This window comes from Mustelus asterias, chromosome 15, assembly GCF_964213995.1.
Source record: "Mustelus asterias chromosome 15, sMusAst1.hap1.1, whole genome shotgun sequence".
Taxonomy (NCBI): Eukaryota; Metazoa; Chordata; class Chondrichthyes; order Carcharhiniformes; family Triakidae; genus Mustelus; species Mustelus asterias.
The window spans coordinates 1,817,258-1,840,330 of record NC_135815.1 but is presented as its reverse complement, the minus strand read 5'-3'; the positions used below and the strand labels follow the sequence as shown (position 1 = coordinate 1,840,330).

At 45.4% G+C, this 23,073-nt stretch overlaps 2 protein-coding genes and 1 pseudogene across 4 annotated transcripts in view; 2 read left to right on the top strand and 1 right to left on the bottom strand.

The window, feature by feature from the left end:
• LOC144504254 (uncharacterized) overlaps nt 1-23,073 on the top strand; it is a 450,031-nt gene that overhangs the window by 107,408 nt on the left and 319,550 nt on the right. The window lies entirely within an intron of this gene.
• The window catches only part of LOC144504251 (protein-tyrosine kinase 2-beta-like), a 144,083-nt gene that overhangs the window by 4,759 nt on the left and 116,251 nt on the right, over nt 1-23,073 (top strand). Inside the window, exon 1 of one of the 3 annotated variants that reach the window (XM_078229334.1) lies at nt 17,403-17,520. The exons of the other annotated variants lie outside the window; for them this stretch is intronic. The gene's annotated coding sequence lies outside the window, so the exon portion shown is untranslated. Of the gene's footprint in view, nt 1-17,402; nt 17,521-23,073 lie in introns of those variants that run through there. 3 annotated transcript variants of the gene reach the window in all.
• Nucleotides 425-631, bottom strand: LOC144504976 (U2 spliceosomal RNA; annotated as a pseudogene).

The following is a 23,073-nucleotide window of genomic DNA, read 5'->3' as shown; positions in this document are numbered from 1 at the left end:
CTCGGCCAATGTTTATTACCCATCCCTAATTTGAAGTTTAATTTTAAGTTTTTAAAGTTTATTTATTAGTGTTACAAGTAGGTTTACACTGCAAGAGGTGCCTGTTCGGGTACACTGAGGGAGAATTTAGCATGGCCAACGCATCCAACCAGCACATCTTTGGAGTGTGGGAGGAAACCGGAGCACCCGGAGGAAACCCACGCAGACACGGGGCAAGCGAGCAGACTCCGCACAGACAGTGACCCAAGCCGGGAATCGAACCCAGGTCCCTGGCGCTGTGAGGCAGCAGTGCTAACCACTGTGTCATCCTGATATTTAACCTTGACATTTTTATTTTTTATTTTTTATACTTTTCCAATTCAATCAAATCAAATCCAATTCAGAGTCTCAACAAGTTGAGACATTTCCGATCCAGGCTGACAAGACAGGGCATGATCTACATGAGCCAAGCTGATTGGAGAAGGGGGAGGTTCCTCCTCCAAGACTTGAGCTCATTTGCATCTTAGCCAAAAGGCCGAGATGCCGCTTTTAAAAATTGCTTCATATGAAACTTCAGTGTAACCTAATGACCTCAACCAAGTGCAGCCGATCCATACTACACTTGATCTTAGCCAAAAGGCCGAGAAGCGATATATTTACCCTTGACATTTACCCTTGCTCCACCCACAGTGCTGTTTGGGAGCGGGTTTCAGAATTTTGACCCAGTGACAGTGAAGGAATGGCTGATACATTTCCAAGTTAGGTTGGTGTGTGGATTGGAGGGGAACTTGCAGGTGGTGGTGTTCCCAGGTACTTGCTGCCCTTGTCTTTCTAGATGGTGGAGGTCGTGGCTTTGGAAGGTACTGCCTAAGGCCGGGTTGGATTTGTCCTGTTTGTTGTGTATAGGACATACCTGGGCAATATCCACACTGCTGGGTCGATGCCAGTGATGTGTTTAAAATGATGAAGGATTTGATCGAGGGACAATCCTTCCCCTGGTTGGGGGAGGATACAACTGGAGAATCTCAAATTTACAGCCAGACTTTTCAGGAGTGATATCAGGAAAGGCGTCCCCACACAAAGGGTGGGGGAAATCCGGAACGTTCTCTCTAAAAGAAGTGGGTGTTGGGGGATAATTAACATTTCATGGTTGTTTTTTTCTTGGGTAAGGGCCTCAGGGTTATGGAGCGATGGTGAATTATTTGGATTTGAGGTACATACCTTCCATGACCGAATACAATGGCAGGACCAAATGGCCTCCTCCTGATCCTCAGCATTAATTTTGAGGAAGGAATGGCTTAGCCGCTGGAGCGGATCATGGAATGTACTTTAGTGCAGCCATCTCTGCAATTTGCCATAAACTGAGATCCCAATCCATTACCTAAGGTTCTGATGATGCCCTCAGTGTGGAGAACGATGCTTGATGAGTTTAGGATCCTTCCTCAGGAAAGTGGCTGCATTTATTTAGCACCTTTCACCTCTCTCAGGATGTCTGAGTGTTTCATCGCCAGTAAACTCCATCAGAGTGTCGTCAATGCAGAACTCAGACCTGCTAATTTATACAGGTCAATGTTCCAGAACCGGAAATGGAATCAATGACCAGAAACTGCATTGTGAGACTGCTAGATAAACTGCAAATGTCGACCAGGACATATTCCACTTTTCTTCAATGTGCCGTGGGATCCTTTCAGTTCCCAGCGGCATGGATGAGACCTGAGCAGAATATTTTATCCAAAGGATGGGATCTCCAACAGTGCAGCACTCCCTCGGTGTAGCACTGAAGCATCAGCCATCTTAGTGCTCAAATCTAAGGATGGAGACTGTGCGATGGTGTTTGAACAGCGAGCGCTGCTTGAGGCAGAACGCTGCTAACTCCCAAAGGCCCAGGAAGGCTGACCTGTTTCAGTCATGTTGGTGAAAGATAAATATTGTTCAGGAACTGGGAGAATTTCTTTGTTGTTCTATGAAAAGTACATTGGGAGACCAGACTGAGTCTCAGTTCAGCATCTCGTCTGAGAAAGAAACTGGGTCTGAATTAATATTCAGCTGGTTTGAGAAGAATATGTTGCAGCTGGAGATTGGTTTGTCTCAAACGTGTGGCATGTGTGTGACAGGGGGATAGGATGTGGCTTTGTGATCATCATGCAAATTTGCGAAATGGAAAAAACCTTTAGCCGATTTTAGAATTAACCAACCTTGATCAAGACAGAAAAGAAGATCATGTCAGACACAAAGGATAGATTCCCAGGCCGGAGTACTCCGACCTCGCCCACAGCGGAATTCTCCAACCTCGCGTGTGATTGGGATTCTCCAACTAAAGAGAACTAGGGCACCTCACAGCACCAGGGATCCGGGTTCAATTCCCGGCTTGGGTCACTGTCTGGGTGGAGTCTGCACATTCTTCTCGTGTCTGCGTGGGTTTCCTTCGGGGTGCTCTGGTTTCCTCCAACAATCCGAAAGACGTGCTGTTTAGGTGGATTGGCCGTGCTAAATTCTCCCTCGGTGTACCCGAACAGGCGCCGGAGTGTGGCGACTAGGGGATTTTCACAGTAACTTCTTTGCAGTGTTAATGCAAGCCTTGTTTGTGACTAATATATAAACTTTTTAAAAAACCTCACCTGTGGCTGGGATTTTCCAGTCCCGCTGCTGTGAGTGGAGACTTGGGTGAGCACTAATTCTCCGTTCTCGCTGGGAGTGGAAATGGGGCGAGGGACTGGAGAACTCCGACCCCAGGAAAATCCAACACTGCTGAATTGATTAAGCCATTGCAAAATGAAAAGAATAAAAATATCTGGTTGGACATTGTGGAGAAAGAGCAGCTTGCCGGGATTGGGAAGCAATAGAACATAGAACATAGAACATAGAACAGTACAGCACAGAACAGGCCCTTCGGCCCACGATGTTGTGCCGACCTTCATCTGAAACCAAGATCAAGCTATCCCACTCCCTACCATCCTGGTGTGCTCCATGTGCCTATCCAATAACCGCTTAAATGTTCCTAAAGTGTCTGACTCCACTATCACTGCAGGCAGTCCATTCCACACCCCAACCACTCTCTGCGTAAAGAACCTACCTCTGATATCCTTCCTATATCTCCCACCATGAACCCTATAGTTATGCCCCCTTGTAATAGCTCCATCCACCCGAGGAAATAGTCTTTGAACGTTCACTCGATCTATCTCCTTCATCATTTTATAAACCTCTATTAAGTCTCCCCTCAATCTCCTCCGCTCCAGAGAGAACAGCCCCAGCTCCCTCAACCTTTCCTCATAAGACCGACACTCCAAACCAGGCAGCATCCTGGTAAATCTCCTCTGCACTCTTTCCAGCGCTTCCACATCCTTCTTATAGTGAGGTGACCAGAACTGCACGCAATATTCCAAATGCGGTCTCACCAAGGTCCTGTACAGTTGCAGCATAACCCCACGGCTCTTAAACTCCAACCCCCTGTTAATAAAAGCTAACTCACTATATGCCTTCTTCACAGCTCTATCCACTTGAGTGGCAACCTTTAGAGATCTGTGGATATGGACCCCAAGATCTCTCTGTTCCTCCACAGTCTTCAGAACCCTACCAATAGCAGACAGTGTCCGTCTGGGAGAGGCAGGGACGGGTCTGTCTGTCTGGGAGAGGCAGTGATGGGCCTATCCGTCGCGGAGAAGCAGCGACGGGCCTGTCTGTCTGGGAGAGGCAGGGACGGGTCTGTCCGTCTGGGAGAGGCAGGGACAGGTCTGTCCGTCTGGGAGAGGCAGGGACGGGCCTGTCTGTCTGGGAGAGGCAGGGACAGGTCTGTCTGTCTGGGAGAGGCAGGGATGGGTCTGTCTGTCTGGGAGAGGCAGGGACGGGTCTGTCTGTCTGGGAAAGGCAGGGACGGGTCTGTCTGTCTGGGAGAGGCAGGGACGGGTCTGTCTGTCTGGGAGAGGCAGGGACGGGTCTGTCTGTCTGGGAGAGGCAGGGACGGGTCTGTCTGTCTGGGAGAGGCAGGGACGGGTCTGTCTGTCTGGGAGAGGCAGGGACGGGTCTGTCTGTCTGGGAAAGGCAGGGACGGGTCTGTCTGTCTGGGAGGAGCAGGGGTGGGTCTGTGAAAGGGATCTGGTCAGTGTTTAATATCAAAGTGTGGGGTGAGACTCAGTATGGAGTTTCCCATGCTTTACCTTCATTGATCTGAGTGTTTAGCTGAAACTTCCCTCAAAAGTGTGAACAATAGGAGTGAAGTCCCTGTGCAAAGCAAAAACAGAACGTTACAGCAGGTTACCTACAGAGAGAATGGGTGGATCAGCAATTCAGGTCCAAACTCTTTCTCGCAGGTGGACAGTTAACTAATCAAATAAATCAGCACCCATCCATCACCTTAAACATTCACCTCCACCACCCACCCACACAGCCGTGTGTACCATCCATACGATGCAACAACTCACCAAGGCTACTTGGGCAGCACCTTCCAAACCCACTGCCACCTAGCAGGACAAGGGCAGCAGATACATGGAGCACCACCACCTGCAAGTTCCCCTCCAAACCACTCACCATCCTGATTTGGAATTATATTGGCTGTTCCTTCACTGCCATTGGGTCAAAATCCCGGAACTCCCTCCCTAGCCACTGTGGGTGTACCTGTACCTCAGGGACTGCAGTGGTTCAAGAAGTGGTGATGTGGAGATTATTCATGTAAATTGAGTCTGTGTCTTTATATGCCCTGTTTGTGAACAGAATTCCAACTCACCTGAAGAAGGGGCTTAAGGCTCCGAAAGCTTGTGTGGTTTTTGCTACCAAATAAACCTGTTGGACTTTAACCTGGTGTTGTTAAACTTCTTACTGTGGTCCAAGAAGGCAGCTCACCACCACCCTCTCAAAGGGCAATTAGGGATGGGTCAGTGACACTCACATCCTGTGAGTGGATTAAAAGGGCTGGGAAATTATGATGTCTGAATGCAGAATGGTAAGGACACGGAGGTGAGTGAGTGTTGTGACTCAGTGATGGTTCTATCCCAGAGCTTTGTTCTCTGTTGTTTTGTGGATTGTGTATCGCTGTCCACTCCACCTGTTCAATCTCAGTCTGGAGAAAGGATTCAACCTTATCTACGTTCCCCAGAGTTCACCCGTGTTACTGACAATCCCAAACAGCCCGGAGTTCAGGTGGTTTGTGAGGTTTCCTCTTTTCAATGTGAATTATCCCAGTGAATTTATAAATGTCGCAGCCATCAGCAAATACTGAAGATGACGAGGGAATTTGCTTTGCCCCCTGCTCCCCTGGCGAGGTTTAACACAGAGGTCACACACTGGGGAAGAAATTTAATATCTTCATCTGGATGAGTACCATCATTGATGGAATAATTTTCTGATCATTTCAGCCTCAAGAGTTTGAAGCAAGTTTGTTTTGGAAGTTTCTGACTGTTGGGGAGGCTGTGTGAGGATCAGGGTTTGGGGGTATGGGAGGGGGAATTTCAATCCTCAGGAATCTTCTACCCATCTCCTCAGCCCAGGAAACAGCCAGCAGTCTGCAGCAAGAATCATTTTCCTCTCCTCATCCCAGGAGCAGAGACAAACGGAGCCAAGTTGGGATCTGAGCTTTTGCTGATATCTAAAGTCCAGCTCCTATAACACGGTTACCATCTGCTCCCGTTCATGTTCATTGCAATTCTCTATTGAATGTTAGAGAGTTCAATCCTGAGTTCAGAATGAACAAAGCTCAAAGAACACCATAACCCAGGAGAAATGGAGCTTGTGAGATGTGAGTGATGCTGCATCTATTAGCTTCAGGAACTAGACCATAGAAACTGGACCATAGGTTGCCAAGGTAACATAGAAACTAGAAGCAGGAATAGGCCATTTGGCCCTTCGAGAGTGCTCTTGACCATGGCTGGTCATTGAATTCAACATCCTGACCCCCCCCTTCCCCCATATCCCTTGATCCCCTTAGCCCCAAGAGCAATATCTAATTTCTTCTTGAAGTCACAACGTTTTGGCCTCAGCTATGCTCTGTGACAGTGGTAAGAATGGACAGAGCTGGCCAATTGGACACTGGTTGCAGGATCACTGTGAAAAGTACCCAATCTGGATCAGGATGGAGGTACAAATATCAGGATTGATTGTTAAATTTTGCTTGTAGCATTTTGGATATTTTTACAGAATATTTCCTCAGGATTCATCAAGAAGCAGATAGCCAGGGTTTGTGAAATGAAGATTTTGATGGCCTGATTTGTTCCGTCTCTGTTTTATGGATTTTTATGGAATATAATTGGAATTCTTGGGTTAATTCCCAAGATCGATTTGATGGGTAACTCTCTTTATCCATGATTCCAAAGGTTGCGAGTTTCAAACTAAAACAGAAAATGCTGCAAAAACCCAGAGGGTCTGACAGTATCCATAGAATAGAATCCTACAGTGCAGAAGGAGGTCATTTGGACCATCGAGTCTGCACCGACCACAATTCCACCCAGGCCCTACCCCCACAGCCCCACATATTTACCCTGCTAATCCCCCTGACATTAAGGGTCAATTTAGCATAGCCAATGCACCTAACCTGCACATCTTTGGACTGTGGGAGGAATCCCACGCAGACACAGGGAGAATGTGCAAACTCCACACAGACAGTGACCCGAGGCCAGAATTGAACCCGGGTCCCTGGCGCTGTGAGGCAGCAGTGCTAACCACTGTGTCACCGCGTCGCCCATGGTATCTGTGGAGATTGTTTCAGCATCCGCAGTATTTGGCCTTTATCGCTGTGAGTTTCGATCCCAATTCCCAAAATGGTTGTGAGATTGAACACAGGACCCTGTCTACCCTCTCAATACAAATTCTCCAGTGACACTTCTGAAAGAGGGAGCAGGAAAGTTCTCCCTCGTGTCCTGGCCGATGTTTATCCCTTACTACGATCAAGAAAAGAGATTCTCTGGCTATTTATCTCACACCTCTTTGTGGAATCTTGCTGTGCAATCCTACATGACTACACTCGAGAATAAATGATTACTTGACAGCAAAGAGTTTTGGAACATCCTGATGTGCAAAAAATGTTATAAAAATGGAAACTCTTTCTTTAAATAGCAGTGTTGGTTCTGGAAATTAGGATATTTTTATCGAGGTTCTGCTTATTGTTGCAGGCTTTAAATAACCATTGCAGAATAGATTACATCAGTTTAATTCGACACAGTACAATTTTCAACAGTTACAGAAATGAGAACTCTCTCACTGAGAATGGGTGACGAGCGGACAAGCCACTACATGGTTTGCTGCTAATGCATTTGTCAAGTTCCGTAGCAAGCTTGAACTTATAGCTACCAAGGAAACAGTCACGTCTCCAAGTGTCATAGCTACACTGTGGGAAATGACTACATTGCAGAACTCTAAGCAGGCTTGTGTCAAGAGAAAAAGCCCTTCTGCTCTTTCCGTTGGCAAGATGATCAAAGTTCCTCATTTTCTGCAGTTTCACATTTCCAATCAGAGGTGCGCCGATTTCAAATATGAATTCCAGTTCAGATTGGTGGTCCGATTTGCGGAGCAAGGGGAGGTTATGTTGCTGGGCTAGTATTCCAGAGTCTGGGCTAGTAATCCAGAGTCTGGGCTAGTAATCCAGAGTCTGGGCTAGTAATCCAGAGTCTGGGCTAGTAATCCAGAGTCTGGGCTAGTGAGCCACACATCCCAAGTTCAAATCCCAAGATGGGCAGTTTGAGAACTTGAGTTAGGTTTTCGATAAATTGCGGCCTCGGGAAGGGTGACCGTGAAGTGGTTGAATTGTTGTAAAACATACAGCTGGTTGGCGAATGTCCTTTACAGAAGCAAACCTGCCATCCTTGCCCAGTCTGGGCCTATGTGGCACTCTGGTGCCACACCAACATGGTTGACTTTTAAATGCCCTCTGAAAGGCTGTGACATTGCCATTGATAAATGTCAGTCTTGCCCACATCTCAAAGGATTATTGTTTATTCAAGTGCAGTCATGTAGCAGCAGCCAAGAAGAATTATTGGTTGTGGCTGTTGGTGCGTTGAAGAGACCAGATCAGTCTACACCAAGCAAGTGATGAATCAAAGGCTCAGCTTCCATTCGGTCCCGCTGGGACTCTGCACTCAGTAGATAAGCAGCCTGCACTTGTGCTCGAACTCATTTCCCCTCCTGACCCTGACAGCTGTGAGTTTACTTTCCAGTCTTAGCCCACTCCCCAACACATACAGCACTGAGCCACACACAGGCCAGAGACAGCTAATGTGTTCCTAGAATCTTGCTGAAAAAGAGACATGCTGCTGAAGTTTTTCACCTTAACTCATCAGGACAAATGAAAGAATGGCAAACTTTAAATTATCATAACAATTTATACTGCAGAAGAAAAGGATGCTGATTGGTTGGGAAGTCAACCTTGTTAAATGGTGACTCCTAGCTCTAGAATCTCCCACAAGGGGAAACATCTTCTCCATATCCAACATGTCAATACCCCTCAAGACCTTATATGTTTCAATCAAATTGCCTCTTACTCTTCTAAGCTCCAGTTGTTGCAGGTCTAAGCCTGCCCAAACTTCTATCAATATTTAAAAATTAAAAATTCAAATTTTAAAATAATTATTTATTAGTGTCACAAGTAGGCTTACATTAACACTACAATGAAGTTACTGTAAAAATCCCCCAGTCGCCACACTCTGGTGCCTGTTCGGGTACACTGAGGGAGAATTTAGCATGGCCAATGCACCTAACCAGCATGTCTTTTGGACTGTGGGAGGAAACCAGAGCACCCGGAGGAAACCCATGCAGACATAGGGAGAACGTGCAGACTCCATACAGACAGTGACCTAAGCTGGGAATCGAACCCGGGTCCCTGGCGCTGCGAGGCAACAGTGCTGACCACTAGCCACCTTGCCGCCCTTCTATCCATGCCAATATGTAGCTCCCTATTCCATGAGCTTTTATTTTCACAATAACCTTTGATGTGACACCTTATCAAATGTCTTTTGGAAATCTAAGTTCAGTACATCCAACAGTTCCCTTTTATCCACCTCCCATGCGACTCCTTCAAAAAACCCCAATAAATTGGTTAAACAAGATGTCACTTTCACTAAACCATATTGCCTCTGCCTGATTAGCTTGAATTTATCTAACTGTCCTGCTTGCTATCACTTATTTAATAATAGCTTCTATCATTTTCCCTACAGCAGAAGTTAAGCTAACTGATCTGTAGTTCCCTGCTTTCTATCTCCCTCGTCTCTTGAATAACGGAGTTATATTTGCTATTTTTCAATCCAATGGAACTTCCCCTGAATGCATCAACTCTCTCCCCAGCCACTTATTTTAAGGTCCTGGTGTTCATAGAAATCATAGAAACCCTACAGTACAGAAAGAGGCCATTCAGCCCATCGAGTCTGCACCGACCACAATCCCACTCAGGCCCTACCCCCATATCCCTACATATTTTATCCACTAATCTCTCTAACCTACGTATCTCAGGACTCTAAGGGGCAATTTTTTCAGCATGGCCAATCAACCTAACCCGCACATCTTTGGACTGTGGGAGGAAACCGGAGCACCCGGAGGAAACCCACGCAGACACGAGGAGAATGTGCAAACTCCACACAGACAGTGACCCAAGCCGGGAATCGAACCCAGGTCCCTGAAGCAGTGAAGCAGCAGTGCTAACCACTGTGCTACCATGCCGTTATGTATTTATTTTTGTTCATATTGGCTCATTGTGGAATCCTGCTGCAGTGATGTATGCAAACGGAAGTGAAGTAAGGTGATTTGAACAAGAAGCAGAAAGAGAAGCAGCTGTGGAAGATATTACACACCACAAATATAGTTCCGTCCATTTTCATCAAAGTGCTCCCAAGTGCCATGTACACAACACCTAGGATAATGTCCATCAGGATCCAGGGATTTTCCAGCCTGCTGCTCCAATGATTTGCCCACTACCACTTCCCTGCTGTCTGTAATTTACCTGAGTTCCTCCCTCCCTTCCATTTCCAGCTATTTCTGGGATGCCGATTGTATCCTCTGTGGTGAAGAATGATGTAAAATACCTCCTCAATTCATCTGGCATCTCCTTACTTTCCACTATCAATTCCTCAGACTCACTTTCTATAGGAGTGAGGCTCACTTTTTGTTAACGTTTTTACCTAACATTCTCTCATACTCTGAACTTCCCTCCTTATTAACCTTTTACAGTAAGAAGTCTCACAACACCAGGTTCAAGTCCAACAGGTTTATCTGGAATCACGAGCTTTCGGAGTGCTGCTCCTTCCTCAGGTGAGTGGTTGGACTTTAACCTGTTGGACTTTAACCTGGTGCTGTGAGACTTCTTACTCTGCCCACCCCAGTCCAACGCCGGCATCTCCACATCATTAACCTTTTAGTCATTCTTTGCTGTTTCTTATATTCTGTCCAATCTTCTGCCACCTAACTTGGTGCAATTATGCTTTTTCTTTAAGTTTGATACTGCCTTTAATTTTCTTAGTGGGGTTAAGAGGTTTGAATTAGAGGAGTGCAGTTTTCTCAGAGGTTTGTAGGACCGGAGGCGATTACAGAGAAAGGGTACAACTGAGCCATAAAGGGATTTGAAAACAAGGATGTGCAACTGTGTACCATCTACAAGATACAGGGCAAGAAACACACCAAGGTTCCTTAGGCAGCACCTTCCAAACCCACAAACACTTCCATCTAGACGGACAAGAGCAGCAGACATCTGGGAAACACCACCAACTGGACGTTCCCCTTCCAATCACTCAACATCCTGATTTGGAAATATATCGGCCGTTCCTTCACTGTCACTGGGTCAAAATCCTGGAACTGCCTTCCTATCAGCACTCTCCATTGCAATCACATCCTTCCACAATACTCCAGCTGTGGCCTAACCAAAGTTTTGTACAGCTCCAACATAACCTCAGCTACTGTGGATTGAAAAGGGTGTTATTTATGTTGAGGCTCTTACATTTGGGAAGACATTGTCTCAAGAAGGAAGTGCTTTATCAATACTTCTTTCATCATCATACCTCTGTTCTTCGTTATTTGCGACACCCTCAGTGACATTCAGTCATTTGGAGGCAAAGCTAACTTTTTTGTAAGGACTTAATTGGACAGGACAACTTGGAACTTCCCTCAATGACTCCACTAGCATGGTTAGCTTATCAAATGCAAATGCCAATCCTTTAGCTCCCTTTGAAATTGGTCTATTAGTAGCTCCCTAGCCATAACGAGCTGTGATATTTCAGAAACTGGGAACAGAGTTCTCTTATTCTGAAGAAAGAGTCGAGTTTAAAAATGCGAAATAGCAATAAGGGTGAAGTTAAGGATAAATATAGAGTGTTGGGTTTCGTTTAGGTGTCAGAGGAACTAAACAATGTAATTAAATTAAATTGATAAACACCAGGTGAATGCCAGATGTCTTCCTCAGTTTGTGTGGGAACAGAAGCTGCGTCTGAGCCAGACGGCGGGATTTCCCGCTTCCGATTTTTGAGGACGGGAAGGGCAGAGAATCGCACAGGAGTCTCAAACCGGCTTCTACACCAGTGGGATCAATTGTCCCCACCTCACTACCAATAACAGAACAGGAATCCCAGCTTTAAAAGTCCAGGGGACAGGACTGTGGGGGTGGGAAGTGGATTCCATGGGGATGAGCCTGAAACGTCGGTGGGGCGGAGGGAGGGGTTGTGGATGGGTTCGTGCAGAAGAGGGGGGCGTAACTATTTTTATTTTTAAAATGGGTATCCCGATTTTTAAAAAATGAGTGCACCCCGCCAGTGTGATGTCATGGGACCCGCCTCTTACCTTCAGTTTATAAACACGGTGGGAAAACTCGACAATGTTGCTGGCGGGCTACCCTCTGCTTTATCCAGCCAAGGTGATGCCTTGCCAGAAAATGGCAGAATTCTACCCAGGATTTCAACGGAAACTTGCTAAATGTGAGAATTTGATTTGATTTGATTTATTGTTGTCACATGTATTCGTATAAGTATTGTTTCTTGCGCGCTATACAGACAAAGCATACCGTTCATAGAGAAGGAAACAAGAGAGTGCAGAATGTAGTGTTACAGTCATAGCTGGCGTGTAGAGAAAGATCAACTGAATGCAAGGTAAGTCCATTCAAAAGTCTGACAGCAGCAGGGAAGAAGCTGTTCTTGAGTCGGTTGGTACGTGACCTCAGACTTTTGTATCTTTTTCCGGACGGAAGAAGATGGAAGAGAGAATGTCCGGGGTGCGTGGGGTCCTTAATTATGCTGGCTGCTTTTCCAAGGCAGCGGGAAGTGTAGACAGAGTCAGTGGATGGGAGGCTGGTTTGATTGATGGGCTGGGCTTCATTCATGACACTTTGTATGTTCTTGCGTGTAGGGCTGGGGAGAAGGTGGGGCAATGGCACTGACTGGAGTTGCTGCCTTCTACACTGGAACAATTCTGAGGTTCGGTGAAAGGGCGCAACAATGAAAAATGAGGGTGAAGTTTTGTTAGAACGAGGAACATTGTGATGTACCCTGTTAGTCTTACAACATGTTCAGGTTTTCAAATTCCTTGCTTACAACTTCTGGAAATGTGAATTGATCACAAAGCAACATTTGGAACGTTAGTGAATAATCAAACTGTATACTCCCTTAGCCAATTAGATTACAGGATTAAGAATTTTAATTATTCCTTCACAGGATGTGGTCTTCGCTCTCTCAGCCAGCGTTTATTGCCCATCCCTTCTTGAACTGCTGCAGTTCATGTAGTGTAGGTACCCCCACAGTGCTGTTAGGGAGCGAGTTCCAGGATTCTGACCCAGTGACAGTGAAGGAACGGTGATTTATTTCCAAGTCAGGATATATAGTGCTGGGTCCACTGTTATTTGTCATTTATATTAATGATTTGGATGAGAATATAGGAGGCATGTTTAGTAAGTTTGCAGATGACACCAAGATTGGTGACATAGTGGACAGTGAAGAAAGTTATCTCGGTTTGCAATGGGATCTTGATCAATTGGGCCAATGGGCTGACGAATGGCAGATGGAGTTTCATTTAGACAAATGCGAGGTGATGCATTTTGGTAGATTGAACCAGGGCAGGACTTACTCAGTTAATGGTAGGGCGTTGGGGAGAGTTACAGAACAAAGAGATCTCGGGGTACATGTTCATAGCTCCTTGAAAGTGGAGTCACAGGTGGACAGAGTGGTGAAGAAGGCATTCGGCATGCTTGGTTTCATTGGTCAGAACATTGAATACAGGAGTTGGGACGTTTTGTTGAAGTTGTACAAGACATTGGTAAGGCCACACTTGGAGTACTGTGTACACTTCTGATCACCCTATTATAGAAAGGATATTATTAAACTAGAAAGAGTGCAGAAAAGATTTACTAGGATGCTACCGGGACTTGATGGATTGAGTTAGAAGGAGAGGCTGGATTGATTGGGACTCTTTTGCCTGCAGCGTAGGAGGCTGAGGGGTGACCTTATCGAGGTCTATAAAATAATGAGGGGTATAGATCAGCTAGATAGTCAATATCTTTTCCCAAAGGTAGGGGAGTCTAAAACTAGAGGGCATAGGTTTAAGGGGAGAGATACAAAAGGGTCCAGAGGGGCAATTTTTTCACACAGAGGGTGGTGAGTGTCTGGAACAAGCTGCCAGAGGCAGTAGTAGAGGCGGGTACAATTTTGTCTTTGAAAAAGCATTTAGATAGTTACATGGGTACGATGGGTATAGTGGGATATGGGCCAAATGCGCGCAATTGGGACTAGCTTCGGGGTTTAAAAAAAAGGGCAGCATGGACAAGTTGGGCCGAAGGGCCTGTTTCCATGCTGTAAACCTCTATGACTCTCTCGGAAGGAGTGAGAATGAGGATGAATTTGAGTGGGTGAATTCAGCGTGAAATTCACTGTAGAAAGAGAAATAGACTGAAAGAAACTTTGGATTAAAAAAAGGGACAGAAGGGAAAAGTAAGAACATTGAAATAAAAGTGCAATATTGCAGATGCTGGAAATCTGAAATAAAAACAGAAAATGCTGGATAGATTTCTGGCAGCATCTGTGGAAAGGAAACATTTAAAATTGACTTAAATCTCCAAACCCAATTCATCACCTGAAGGTGTGAGACTTCATCCTTTTACAATCTGGGCAAAGGAGGTTAATTGCCAATCATAATTGAAAGGTTACTTGAGCTGATAATAATGAGATGGGAATTTGCATGGGAATTTAATGGCCAGTTAATGTGCAAATGTTGCAAACTGCTGGAAATAACGAGGTTAAGTGTGAGATGTGGTTTCTTCAAAGTTAATAGCAGAACTGCAAAAATCTTCGCAACTTGTGGTTGAATTTGCAATTTATGAGGAAGTTGCTTCTTGTAGCAAGTTGCTGAGCAATTTACACATTGCCAGAAGGAGTTTCATTTATACTCTGTATATTCTGGACTGTGTAAAGTTACGAGGAGTGAGCGGGAGATGGGATTAAATGAAGGGCTTGTGTGAAGATGATGCTCTGAGCTGATGAGCTGTTTCAATGCTGTGGCATGTTGTGATTCCATAGAAGGTTCCATTAGTTTGAATAATATAAGAGCAACAGGAGCAGGAATAAACCACACCATCATTCAGTATGATCATGGCTAATCTATGGCTTCAATTACATTTGCACCAGCTCCTCCCCACTCCCTTTAATTCCCTGAGATCAAAAATCTATTACTCCAGCCTTCAATCTATCCCTCGATGGAACAGCCACAATCCTCTGAGGGAGAGAACTCCAAAGATTCACAATTCTTTGGGTGAAGATATTTTTCCACATCTCAGTCCTAAATGATCGGCCCCTTAACCTGAGACTGAGACTGTGTCTCGGTGGTCAAGATTCCTCAGTCAGGGGAAAGGACCTCTTCCATTTAACTTTTTCAAGCCCCTTCTGAATTTTGTATGCTTCAACAAGATCACTTCTCATTCGTCTAAACTCCAGAGAATAAAGATTCAATTAAATCAGCCTCTTGTCATTGGACAACCCTCTCATCCCAGGGACCAATCAAGTGAAGCTTTGCTGTACCGCCTTCAATACAATATTGGAAGCAAAACTACTCACAGTATTTCAGATGTGGTCTCACCAACGCTCTGTACAATTGCAGCAAGATTCCAATCCCCTTTAATAAAGGCCAACATTCCATTTGCTTTCCTAATTTCTTGTTGTAACTGCATGTGAATTTTCTGGGTTCCTTGCGTGGCACACCCAGGACTCTCTGATCATCCCTTACAAATTTCTCACCTTTTAAAAAATATTCGCCCTTTTTTATTCTTATGACCAAAGTGAAATACTTCATACTTCCCTACGCTATACTCCACCTGCCATCTTGTTACCCACTCAGTTCACCTGTTGCTATCTCTTTGCAACCTTCTTGGGCCGGATGACTCCTTTATTCAAAAAGGGAGGGAGATGGAAAGCAGGGAACTACATCTGTCATGGGAAAAATGTTAGAAGCCGTTATTAAAGATGTTATAGCAGGACACTTGGAAAATTCAAGATAGTCAGGCAGAGTCAACATGGTTTTCTGAAAGGGAAATCATGTTTAAGCAATTTATTGGAGATCTTTGAAGATGTAACATGTGCTGTGGATAAAGGGGAACCAGTGGATGTACTGAATTGGATTTCCAGAAGGCATTTGATAAGGTGCCACATGAAAGGTTATTGTGAAAAATAAAATCTCAGGGTGTAGGGGGTAACATATTGGCACAGATAGAAGACTGGCTGGTTAAAAAGAAACAGAGTTGGCATAAATGGATCTTTTTGTGGTTGGCAGGATGTTACAAGGGGTGTGCCACAGGGATCAGTGCTGGCACCTCATTTATATAAATGACTTGGATCAAGAGATCAAAGGTACATCTGGAGTACTGTGTACAGTATTGGTTTTATGTGAGGAAAGATACAAGTGCTTTGGAAGCAGTTTAGGGAAGGTTTATTTGATTAATATCCAGAATGGGTGGGTTGTCCTAAGAAAAAAGGTTGGACAGACTGGGCTTGTGTCCACTGGAGTTTAACAGTAAGAGGTGACTTGACTCAAACATGAAAGATCCTGAGAGGTATTGACAGGGTGGACGTGGAGAGGATGTTTCTTCTTGCGGGAGAAGCTCAAACTAGGGTCATTGTCTAAAAATAAGGGATCCCTCATTTAAGACAGAGATGAGGAAAAACATTCTCTCAGAGAGTTAAGACTTTGGAACTCTCTTCCTCAAAATGCATTGGAAACAAAGTCTTTGAATATCTGTCAGGCAGAGCAAGATAAACTCTTGATTAACAAGGGGGTGAAAGGTTATGGGGGTGAAAGGTTATGGGGGGTCGGCAGGAATGTGGGGTTGAGGTTACAATCAGATCAGCCATGATCTTATTGAATGGTAGAATAGGCCCGAGGGGCTGAATGGCCCACTCCTGCTCCTAGTTCTTAAGTTCACAAAATGGCAGCAGCCTCAGTTAGTGACCCTTATTTGGGGCAATAGGAGGCTGCCCACCACCATGGAAGCCCCTCCAGCAGAGGGAGTGTCTTGGTGAGCCATCCCTAGACAACTCTCCCAGATCTTACTGGCCCTTCCTTCTCCACCATCTGCTGCAGCCACTGACGGGCAGTGTGCGGGCCAGTAAAATTCCATCCCTGGAATGGGAATTCTAGAGTATTGTGACCAGGAGAAGAGAGTCCCACTCACTGAGCCGGGAGTGACTTGTCTTCACTCTGAGAGGGAAATGCTTCCTTCCCGCCTACTTGCTCCTGCCACTTTGGGACCCAGGGGCTTTGACCCCCACTTTGAACCAAGTGGGCAGCACGGTGGCACAGTGGTTAGCACTGCTGCCTCACAGCGCCAGGGACCCAGGTTCAATTCTGGCCTCGGGTCACTGTCTGTGTGGAGTTTGCACGTTCTCCCCGTGTCTGCGTGGGTTTCCTCCGGGTGCTCCGGTTTCCTCCCACAGTCCAAAGATGTGTGGGTTAGGTTGATTGGCTGTGCTAAATTGACCCTAGTGTCAGGGGGATTAGCAGGGTAAATGTGTGGGGTTACAGGAATAGGACCTGGATGGGATTGTGGTTGGTGCAGACTTGATGGGCCAAATGGCCTCCTTCTGAAATTGTAGGGATTCTATGATTCTAAGACCAGGTATGGGTAATTAATGAGGCCCCATCAGTGTTAACCACACTGAAAATAAATCGGTTGCCAAATATATTTTTCTGTGATGACTACTTGAAGCGAGAATGTGTGTGTGTGTGAGAGAAGCAGGGATTACTAACAGCAGACCGATTTTGGGTGACTGACAGAAATGACTGAGAACGGAAATGAAGGTCAGGAAGTTGGGAAAATCAGACACATGAAACATCTTTGATATATTTGGAAATGCAGTTACAACAAAATATCTTTACTGTATAAGAACCCAATATAGCTAGCAGCGACTTACCACTGCTGATGTCACTCATATAAGCATTAAATATTGAAGATGTTGGAAATCTAAAATAAAAACAGGAAATGCTGGAAATACTCAGCAGGTCTGACAGCATCTGTGGAGAGAGAATAGAGCCAACGTTTTGAGTCTGGACGACTCTTTGTCAGAGCTGAGAACAGAGAGAAAGAGAGCTGCTTTTGTATAAAATTACAAGGTATTGGCTAAACATCTGACTCGAGTTTAGTTACTCAGAAATAATTAAATGTTGTAATTTTAAAAGGTCTGAGGGGCTGAATAGCCTGTTCCTCTGATTACTGGGTGTCCCAATACCAATGTTGTTTCACCAACATTATGAGGAAAATTGTAAATTAAATTAAACAATTCATAAAGACCCCGTAGTACACAGAGCTCCTGCTTCTCTGTGACCCAGTCAGCACGGGGGAACGTCAGAGAATCTTCTCATGGATTTAGTCTTAAATTTTGTCCAAACAGCCAGTCAGCGGTCTGAGATGTGGGGGCTCTGGGGTGGGGGAGGAGGTTGCTAATGAGGTGTGAATATTGTGGGGAATCAGTCTACTGCTCTCCACTGAAGATATACACCTGAATATAAATGGTGAGGGAGCGTGTGATATTCACCTACATGCTGTGTGTAATATTTGAGAACACACCTGACTCCAGAGGAACAGTCCAATCCCCTCCACCCACCTTCCCCCTTCCCCACCTCCACCCCCCGCCCCCAAGGGGAAACTGCAGGTATTTAGGAATATTGGAATCTCATCCTTTATCTGGGAAATCTGTATTATTTCCTATCTAACTTATTACTGTGAGAGGGGTCAGAGGAATTTCAGTTTAACTCAAAAATAATTAGCTTTGAGCTCATTGCTAGATGGACAAAGTCTTCAAGTCATTAATTCTGAACAGGGTAACAGCTGAGTGAACAAGGGACTCATTTCCTCAGATTGAGAACATTGGGTGTGGGGCAATATAACAAGATCACAAAGATTCCCCGTGGTCCCTACTCCTAATGATGTTGCTACCCCTTCTTCATAAAATATGTTTATATTCAGTTGGATTTTTATTTTGTTTGGAGGGGGTTGGCGTTGGGTTTCACAGTAACACCAGGACTGACATGGGTACCCCCACTTGCCCCCTCAATCTGAGATGGGGGCCTTTACTAACACCAGCTTACTCAAAACCCAACAAATTCAAAGAAGCTTAAAATAAAACTGGATTAGTGTCACATTGTCATGAGTGATTATCCAGTTTATACACTGCCGTAACTCCCCCGTTACAGAGAGGAATGAGAATGTAGGTGAATATATCCCTGAAAGTGTGAAAATAGATAAGTCCCCTGGGCCGGATGGGATTTATCCCAGGATTCTCTGGGAGGCTAGGGAGGAGATTGCAGAGCCTTTGGCTTTGATCTTTGGGTCGTCATTGTCTACAGGAATAGTGTCAGAGGACTGGAGGATAGCAAATGTTGTCCCCTTGTTCAAAAAGGGGAGTAGAGACAACCCTGGTAATTATAGACCAGTGAGCTTTACTTCTGTTGTGGGCAAAGTATTGGAAAGGATTATAAGAGATAGGATTTATAATAATCTAGAAAGGAATAATTTGATTAGGGATAGTCAGCACGGTTTTGTGAAGGGTAGGTCGTGCCTCACAAACCTTATTGAGTTCTTTGAGAAGGTGACCAAAGAGGTGGATGAGGGTAAAGCAGTTGATGTGGTGTATATGGATTTCAGCAAAGCGTTTGATAAGGTTCCCCACGGTAAGCTATTGCAGAAAATACGGACGCATGGGATTGAGGGTGATTTAGCGGTTTGGATCAGGAATTGGCTAGCTGTAAGAAGACAGAGGGTGATGGTTGATGGGAAATGTTCATCCTGGAGTTCAGTTACTAGTGGTGTACTGCAAGGATCTGTTTTGGGACCACTGCTGTTTGTCATTTTTATAAATGACCTGGATGAGGGCGTAGAAGGATGGGTTAGTAAATTTGCAGATGACATTAAAGTCGGTGGAGTTGTGGACAGTGCGGAAGGATGTTGCAGGTTACAGAGGGACATAGATAAGCTGCAGAGCTGGGCTGAGAGGTGGCAAATGGAGTTTAATGCGGAAAAGTATGAGGTGATTCACTTTGGAAGGAGTAACAGGATTACAGAGTACTGGGCTAATGGTAAGATACTTGGTAGTGTGGATGAGTAGAGAAATCTTAGTGTCCATGTGCATAGATCCCTGAAAATTGGCACCCAGGTTGATAGGGTTGTTAAGAAGGTGTACGGAGTGTTAGCTTTTATTGGTAGAGGGATTGAGTTTCGGAGCCAGGAGGTCATGTTGCAGCTGTACAAAACTCTGGTGCGGCCGCACTTGGAGTATTGCGTACAGTTCTGGTTGCCGCATTATCGGAAGGATGTGGAAGCATTGGAAAGGGTGCAGAGGAGTTTTACTAGGATGTTGCCTGGTATGGTGGGAAGGTCTTATGAGGAAAGGCTGAGGGACTTGAGATTGTTTTTGTTAGAGAGAAGAAGGTTAAGAGGTGACTTAATAGAGGCATACAAGATGATCAGAGGATTGGATAGGATGGATAGTGAGAACCTTTTTCCTCAGATGGTGATAGCTAGCACGAGGGGACATAGCTTTAAGTTGAGGGGTGATAGATATAGGACAGATGTCAGAGGTAGGTTCTTCACTCAGAGAGTAGTAAGGGCATGGAATGCCCTGCCTGCAGCAGTAGTGGACTCGCCAACATTAAGGGCATTTAAATGGTCATTGGATAAACATATGGATGATATTGGGATAGTGTAGGTTCGATGGGCTTTAGATTGGTTTCACTGGTCGGCGCAACATCGAGGGCCGAAGGGCCTGTACTGCACTGTAATGTTCTATGTTCTATATCTACATTCCCTCACCATTTACATTCAGGTGCACATCTTCAGTGGAGAGCAGTAGACTGATTCCCCACAATATTCACACCTCATTAGCAACCTCCTCCCCCCTCCTGTGCAGAGCCCCCACATCTCAGACCGCTGACTGGTTGTTTGGACAAAATTTGAGACTAAATCCATGAGAAGATTCTCTGACGTTCCCCCGTGCTGACTGGGTCACAGAGAAGCAGGAGCTCTGTGTTCTACGGGGTCTTTATGAATTGTTTAATTTAATTTACAATTTTCCTCATAATGTTGATGAAACAACATTGGTATTGGGACACCCAGTAATCAGAGGAACAGGCGATTCAGCCCTTCAGATCTGTTCTATTATCCCATTAGATCATGTCCAATCTGTACCCTAAACCCATTCTCCTTCTTGTGTGACAGGAGTAAATTGCATAGATGTAATAATCTCACCGAGATCGATCTTCCGTCACCAACACCCTTTAGTAAAGCACCGCCCCTGTGGCAGCATCACACAGGTCAAAGCCCCGGAGTCCATTGACTGCCAGTCTGGATACAGACTGATTTTAAACTCCCGCTGCTCCTTTCTTATTGGCACAGTCAGAAATCTCACAACACCAGCTTAAAGTCCAGCAGGTTTATTTGGTAGCACGAGTTTTCGGAGCACTGCTCCTTCATCAGGTGGACTTTAACCTGGTGTTGTGAGACTACTTACTGTACCCACCCCAGTCCAACACCGGCATCTCCGCATCATGCCCTTTCCTATTGGGCAAGTCTGCGCTCGCTCAATAGGGGAGCTCGTTCTCCACGGCCCACGGGGAGATCAATTGATGATGCCCTGTGATCGTCATAGCAACAAACATCAAACTGACACACTCATACATCAAGCAGGTTTGAAATGTCTGGATCCATTTTCTCTTGGTGAAGGTTAGTGGGTGGAATTTTCCTCTCCAGCCTGCCACAGGAATCGGAGTGGGCGGGATAGACCTTGCAAAGGTCCGTTGACCTCAGGTAGGATTTTCCGGTCTTGGGGCGAATGTGGGCAGGATTTTCCGCCCAATGAGTCTCTTTATGGTGACTTTTGCTCCATATCTCTTAACATCCTTTGACCAATTCTCAGCTTGAAATCTACACTTGAAGTCACAGGTGTTTTGGGGAGAGAGAGGTTCCTGATTCCCATCAGCCCCTGTGTGAAAGAAATACCCTCTGATTTCACACCTGAATCCAAAGCTTCCGGATTTTCCCACGAGAAGAAATTATTTCTCCAGATGCAATGGAGTAGCGGACAGAATATTCACCTGAGAGAGAGGCCATTCAGTCCATCCAATCCATCCAATCTAAACTGGAAAAGCTCAGCAGGTCTGACAGCATCTGTGGAGAGAGAAACACAGAGTTAATGTTTTGAGCCTGTGTAACTCAGAGCTGCGAGAGGGAGAAATGTGACAGATTTGATGGTGTCTGAGGGGGTGAAGCAGGTGGAGCAAAAATAGGAGGTCAGGGATTGGTGGGAGCTCAGGAGAGATTGGACAAAGTTATCATGGACACGAGCGTTTGTGTTTCACTCTCGATATATTTACTCAATTGTATCTTTTTCTCAGTTTAATGACTTGCTGGTTTGGGTGTCGATTCTCATTGGGCTTCTGCTAGTTTGAGGTCTTTGTTTGCCCTCATCTCTTCACAGTAAAAGCTAAATAATGTCCGAACATCCAGCACTCGCAGCATTTCCAAACCCAAAATCTGTCTCATCGTAACACGAGCAGGTTCAGAAAAACCTCATTCCCTTTGAGAGCTGGGTTTTATTCAGGGCAGGCTAGGGATGTGCATTTGAATTTCTGACGTTGATGTGGAGGACAGCAGAGTGCAAACCCAAGACTGAATCTCAGCAGCAAGAACTCCGAGTGTGGGTTCAATAAAATCACGTAATCTTTCTCAATGCTTCCATTTTGGAGAAATGCACAAATGCTCTGGGCGGGATTTTCCAGCCGTGCTCGCTTCAAAACTGGAAAATCCCTCCTGAGGTCAATAAACCTCTGTATAGTGCGCCCCTCCCCCTCCCCCCCACTACGATTCCCGTGAGGGCGGGACGGGAAAATTCCCCCCTCTGTGTTAAAATGAACTCAATGGTTGCATAAGATATTATAGTGCAGACCAACCTCCTCAAGCAAACCCTCACCCCTAACCCCAAACACACTAGTTTTGTGTGTTCATAATCCCTGTGCAGCCATCATCTCAGGGGAATTACTGTTCAGGAGTCCTGTACTGGTTTTATATGACGCAATATTTTGCTGTTTGTTCATTCATACAGTAAAACCTGGACAACATTCAGGGTTGCGTGATAGGTGTCAGGTAACATGCCCCACACAAGTGCCAGGCAATGACCATTACCAAAGGAGGAAATCTAACCATTGCTCTTTGACATTTAATGGCTTAACCATTATTGAATCTCCCATCGTCAACATCCTGGGGGTTGCCAATGACCAGAAACTGAACTGGACTTGCCATATAAATACTGTAGCTACAGGAGCAGGTCAGAGGCTAGGAATCCTGTGGCGAGTACCTCACCTCCTGACTCCCCAAAACCTGTCCACTGTCTACAAGGCACAAGTCAGGAGTGTGATGGAACACTCTCCATTTGCCTGGATTGGTGCAGCTCCAACAACACTCAAGAAGCTCAACACCATCCAGGGCAAAGCAACCTGCTTGAACAGTACCTTGGATGACCTACACTGCAGTAAAGAAGGGAACACGCCACTGCCTCCTCGAGAGCAATGCTGGCCTTGTCAGCAACACCCACATCCCCACAAATCAATTTTGATAAAGACTGGGAGGTTTGATAATGAAAGAAATGCAAATATATTCTATGTCATGTTTAATAG